The 5,856-nt window shown below is 50.8% G+C and overlaps 1 protein-coding gene across 1 annotated transcript in view; it reads right to left on the bottom strand.

Annotated features, from left to right (window-relative positions):
• Nucleotides 1-5,372, bottom strand: part of AKNA (AT-hook transcription factor) — a 77,605-nt gene extending 72,233 nt beyond the window's left edge. Inside the window, exon 1 of the mRNA XM_019510496.1 lies at nt 5,288-5,372. The gene's annotated coding sequence lies outside the window, so the exon portion shown is untranslated. The remainder of the gene's footprint in view (nt 1-5,287) is intronic.
• Nucleotides 5,373-5,856: the final 484 nt, after the last annotated feature.

The following is a 5,856-nucleotide window of genomic DNA, read 5'->3' on the forward strand; positions in this document are numbered from 1 at the left end:
GTCCTGTTTCCTTCCAGCCCCAACGAATCTGAGGATGACTATGCTAGGGTTGCCAACCCACCAGGTTTGCCCTGGAGTCTTCAGGAATTAGATATAAATCTCCAGGAGACTGCTGCAAGTCACCCAGGAGATACGGCATTCATTAAAATAAATATTAAACGTTGAATCCGATTTATACAGTACTCCCATGAGGTTTTAAAATGTAATAGTAATCTGCATTTGCCTTCCTGACATAAAGCCCGCGCATCGTGATTAATGTCCTGACGTCATGTGATGATGAAATCTCCCGGAATAGACTGAACCAGAGTTGGCAACTCGGGCTTATGCACCCCAGAGGCTTAAACAGGACTTTACTCAGTGACCTGGCCCTGGCATCACACCCACATCTGATTGTAAGGGGAAGTGAAAAGATAGGAAAGCACCCTGCCCCCATGCTGAGGGGAGAGCCCTGTTCTGCTAATGTGATGGTCCTTCCTGGCTGGCTGTACTCTGCTCCCCCCACACATGCAGACACAACCTCCATGCAACAAACGGGCTTTCCCTTTGGCAAAGAACAGCTTCAGGAGCTCGATCCAGCAAACTCTGCTGGGCTCAGCCACTGGTAAACCTGTGTACGTATTCCCCAAACTAGTGAAACAATCACTATCGCTCAGGCCAGTCCCCAGCATGGCATATGCAGGCCTTGGAAACACTACCCAGGCACACTCCTGGGGTCATCCCTCAGTCTAGGCCACTGCTAGCCGCCTGGCCCATGCACTGCTCTGCTTGTTCCCTGCTGACCCAGGCCAATGCTCCCCCTGTCCCAACACAGCTTAGCCAGTACACAGGACCTGGACCTGCCATCCTGTCTGCTCTCCCACCATGTTGCTCTGCCGAGGAGCCTCAGCCACTACCTGCACCCACTGAAATTATCCAGCTGCAGGGAAGGACTGCTGAGCACGACAGACTGGGCCAGTGTCAGCAGCTCTCCCTAAGGGCCTGGGAAGGCTGGGTAACCCCATTCACCTCCCAGAGTCGGCCCTCTCCCTACGAAGGGGTTCAGACAACAAAGTGCAGTGAGAAGTCAGCTGCTAAGCCCCATTCAAACATTAAGGCTAAGAGGCCAGTACTTTGTTGGCAAAGCAGTTAAGGGCATCTCATCGAGGAGCCAGAGCTGCAAGTCCGAACCGTGCCCTGGACTCATGCTCACAGCCAACTCCAGTTCATTCAACTGTACCTGGATCACTCAGACTGAAGAACTAGAGACACGATGCTGGGCATGTCATGCCTTTGTGTGCCACTGGCTACAGAAACTCAGGGTCTTATCGCAGTCCTAAAGGACCTTCTAGTCCCAGGCATGTCTCATCTTTGTCTGTCCTAGCCAGTTTGGGAAGAGAGTGAGGGCATCAGGAGTCCAGCAGGGACGGCACATAACACCTTTCAACTACCAGCCCTCCAACAACTGGCCTAACTTCCACTACGTCAGTCCTCCTACCCTGAAGATTTCTGCAGTGTCACATTTTGGCATGAGCCCAGACAGCCCCAGAAACAGCACCTTGGAGATTAAAACCTAGTTACTCCAAAGCACCTGTCCTGGACCAAAGCTAAGATGGTATTTGTGACCCCAATCAGGATTTGAGCCCAGGTCTCTGGCAGAAAAGAGCAAACCACTAGGCACATACATAAAGGTGCCTCTGATGACTGGCTGGCTTAATGGAACTGTGTCTTGAAGGCGGCACTCAGAGCAGATCACAAGGCCTATTTTTGACTAGTCTTCCATTTATCAGCCCCCAGAGAGAGACCAGCACCCAGTGACACAGGGCTATGGAAATCTGGAGGTGGGCGGGGGCTCCCCCAAGCCTCTCTGTCTGACTGACACGATGAGCTGTACTGAAACCCTGGTATGCATCGAGGCTCAGATGAGCTGGCTCTGGGTCTGCTCTGCATTGGCTTCCTGTGCCAACACTTCGCAGGAATACATCTTGGGGCAGGTAGGAGCACAGAGCAGGAGGGCTTGGAGGAGAAGCCCTGCCCCGGCTCCAATGTGCCCCTCTGCTGCTCATCTCCCACACCTGCCCGGAGGGGAGACAGTCTGTCCCTGAGCAGTGGATGAATCTGCAGGTGAGTCAGTGCTGGAGCAGCCCAGTTCAAGCCTCAGGGCACACATGTACCCACCTGCTGTCAGGAAGATCCATGCTGGAGCAAGAGGGAGTACACCCCAGGGCAGGTACAGCCAGGTGTGACAGCAGCACTGGGGTTCCCAAGAGAAACAAATGAGAGACTTAAGGGCTGGAGCCTGGAAGCCTTGGAGTCAGCAGGGGTGCTCCTCTAGTTATATGGGGCAGGACCAGACTCCAAGTTAGAGAGAGCGAGTGACATCAGCAGGTCCCAGGGAGTAAGCAGGCAACCCACGGTGTGCTGCACCCCAGCCAGAGGGACCCACTCAAGGGCAGATAGCTGATGTCCACCTCACCCAAGAAAGCTGCCCTGGGCTTTCTACTGAGCAGGGCACTGGTGCAGCAGGGACCTGAGGGAGCTGGGCTGAGCCATGCAGCACCTGCCCCAGGGGGCACCAGCTGGCAGCCCGGCAGCAAGCAGAAAAGAGCAATGAACAGACAGCTGTATTTCCACACAAGCTGCAGGAACATGCAGGCAGGCAGAAGGAGAACTGCCCATAGGGCAGGGAGGAAGGGGACAGAGCTAGAACAGTGACATGGCCCCACGCTGCCCGCCTCCCTGTGCAGGCACCGGCTGTGCCTTCCCCATGCAAGCCCCCCTTCCTCAGCAGGGACTATGGCTCCACGCTACCCCTTCCCAGCTAGGCTCAGCCTGGCACCTCCTTTCCCCGTGTTCCTAGCTCCCTCGGTCACAGGCTGCCTCACAAGTCTCAAGCCATCATACAGCCCTCTTCTTCCCTGCCACCTGCACTTCCCCCACTGCCAGCTGCATCCAGTAGACTGGGCACTATCTCTGCTGCCCAGACTTCAGCGGTAACACACGAAAAAATGAATTGCATCTCAAGGGACAAATTAAACAAGCCTTCCCCCACCCCATCCCCCTGGGAGCCAAGCTCTCTCTCAGAATTGACAGGACCTAGGAGAGCAGGTAGTAGGCACAGATTTGCCTCTGCACATTAACTGTTCATATTGCAGTGGCCCCATTTATGCCAGAAGTCCCTCCCCTTCTCCCCATGCGATCCTGAGGACACTCAGCCACTTGATTTCCCCCAGCCCTTTCTCACTCAGCACTGGTGAGACCGCAGCTGGAGTACTGTGTCCAGTTCTGGGTGCCACACTTTAACAAGGATGTGGACACGCTTGACAGAGTCCAGAGAAGAGCCACCCGTATGATCAGAGAATTGCTTGGCAAGGCATACGAGGCAACTCTGAGGGATTTGGGGCTCTTCAGCTTGAAAAAGAGAAGGTGGGGGTGGGGGTTGGTAGCAGCTTACTGCTACGTCAGGGGAGTGCATTAAAGGCTTGGTAAACAACTGTTCACCAGGGCACCCTTGGGGATAACCAGGAGTAATGGCCATAAACTCCTGGAAGACCATTTCAGGCTCAAAATTAGGAAAAAGTTCTTCACAGTGAGAGTGTCCAGACTGTGGAATAAGCTCCCTCCAGAGGTGGTGCAATCACCTGCTCTGGAAATCTTCAAGAGGAGACTGGACGGTCACCTTGCTGGGGTCACTTAACCCCAGTTGTCCTTCCTGCTTGGTGCAGGGGGCTGGACCCAATGATCTTCTGAGATCCCTTCCAGAATCTATGAAAAACAGAGACTCTTTCTGTTACTGATATGACCACGGCAGAGATCATCGCCTCTCAAAAAATACACATCACTCTGGCCAAGGGAAGAAGCCTGGAAATACCACAAAATAAGTACTTTGGCCCCAGGATTTTACTAAGTTGCATACCATGCTGCTAAAACTCCACAGGCAAAGCGAGGATAGGGTTTTGATCTTCCTAACCCCGCAAACATTCACCGCTTCTGCTGAAGTGAAGTAGCAGGTATGACATACCGTTCAGCAGTTGCAACTCTATCCAGAAGAGTCAGCCACACCCCCTCACCCCCACACATCCTAATGCACTTTCACTTACTGCGGTCCTGTAAGAGGACTGCGTGACTGTGGACTGAAAAAGTTTGCCAGGTTTCCTCCAGTCCTCCCAGGTGGATGGTCCGCTGCACCTTCACATTTGACCCCTGTGCCTCCTGACTACAATTCTCCACCCTAGAAGAACTTCCCCTGTTTGGAATCAGGCAATGATAGGAGAATAAGCAAAGCAGCACACCCTGCGGTTGAAGCAAACAGCAATCACACTCTTGGATCTGATCTATCCAGGTCAAAACGAAACACGATCATCTCAAATTAAGACCCTTCTCTCCTCAACCCCGCTGTGTCACAACAAAGGATTCCCTGCAGCGGTACGGCACATAATTCTGATGTCAGCAACTCCAGAGTAAATCTGGAACGACTCCTTTAAATTCAATGGGAGTTCTTCCAAATTAATTCTGGGGTTACGTAGATCAGAATCTGGCTCACCCCTTTTGCAGCGTGCTCTCTCCTGTCGCTCAGCAGCATTCATGGTTTAATTTTAGGTTTTGTGAACAAGTCTTTACAGCCCCTTAGACCAACAGAAATTGTTCCACAATTTACTTTTACACTCCAGCAGTGAGAGACATTTCCATTGAAACACCATCCCTCCACCCTAGCAGCACCTCTCTGCCAAATACCACAGCGACCTGCAACAATCTGACAACCGGACTGTGAAATTGACTGGAAAAGGCCCCGCAAGGACGATGAAACTGACTAACCCGCCACCGATGAAACTGACTAACCCGCCGCTGAAAATCTTCAACTCGAGATCCCTCAAGTTAAGGACATAGCTCCATACAGGTCACTGAAATAAAGGTAGTGTTGACAACTCTTGCAATAAGCACAATATTTGGTGTACGTCACAGTCCCTTCTCCTGGAATCAGCTGAATAGTGAACAAGTCGCTCTGCTTTCAACATCTTAAAGCAAAGTAAGTGTCTAAGTTTCTGGCTGCAGAGGGTATTTGTGCCCAAAAGCTTGTAAAGAACAATTTTTCCAACCATTTAATTGGTCTAATAAAAGATATCACATTTACCCAAAGAACCTTGTCTGGCTGCAGAGAAAAAACTTAAAATCATGACCTGAGTGCAGCCAACAGGCCTAGTTACCAGGAGATAAAGAGAAAGACCACCAAAACTTCCAGCAGCATTCCTAAGCCAGTCTCATGAGTTTTGAGGCCTGGCTCATGATTTTTGTGTATTTGTGGTTGGCAGACCCGAAAATATGGCAAGGTTTTCCAAAGATGCTGAGCTTCTCCCACTGATTTCAATGAGATGCAGAGGTGGTCAGTGTCCTTTAAAAAAAACCAAAAAAAAAAACAAACCAATCATCTTCCTTTAGGGAAGACACAAGCCTAACATGAAATATCGAGTCTGGAGCTGCATGTCCAACGAAGCTAAGTGAAAAGCAAAAAGGAAACAAGCAGAACAAGCTGTGAAAAGTGGATTGTTTTAAAAAAAAATCTTTAAGGTTTGATGACCAAATCTCTCATTCTGCAGAACAGAGGAGGGTGTGTTGTATGTGGTCTTTAAAACTGTCAGGGTCCCTTTAATGGGATCCAGACCAGCATTAGCAGGATAGACCCTTGCATCAGGGCATTCTCATGTGCCCAGCCGACAAGCAGTCTCACCACATTCCCCATTTCTGATTCAGTTTGTGTTTTTGTCTATGCCACTAGCATTAACAGCACGTCAGCATTTCCAGTCAAACCCTCTCTTCTGGGGGGATTTTAAGTAGACCAAAAGAATGTACTTCAGGCTGATAGTTGGCAAGGGAAATTCCTAG

This window comes from Gavialis gangeticus, unplaced genomic scaffold (genome assembly GCF_001723915.1).
Source record: "Gavialis gangeticus isolate Ggan-Ray unplaced genomic scaffold, GavGan_comp1, whole genome shotgun sequence".
In the NCBI taxonomy this organism is placed as follows: domain Eukaryota; kingdom Metazoa; phylum Chordata; order Crocodylia; family Gavialidae; genus Gavialis; species Gavialis gangeticus.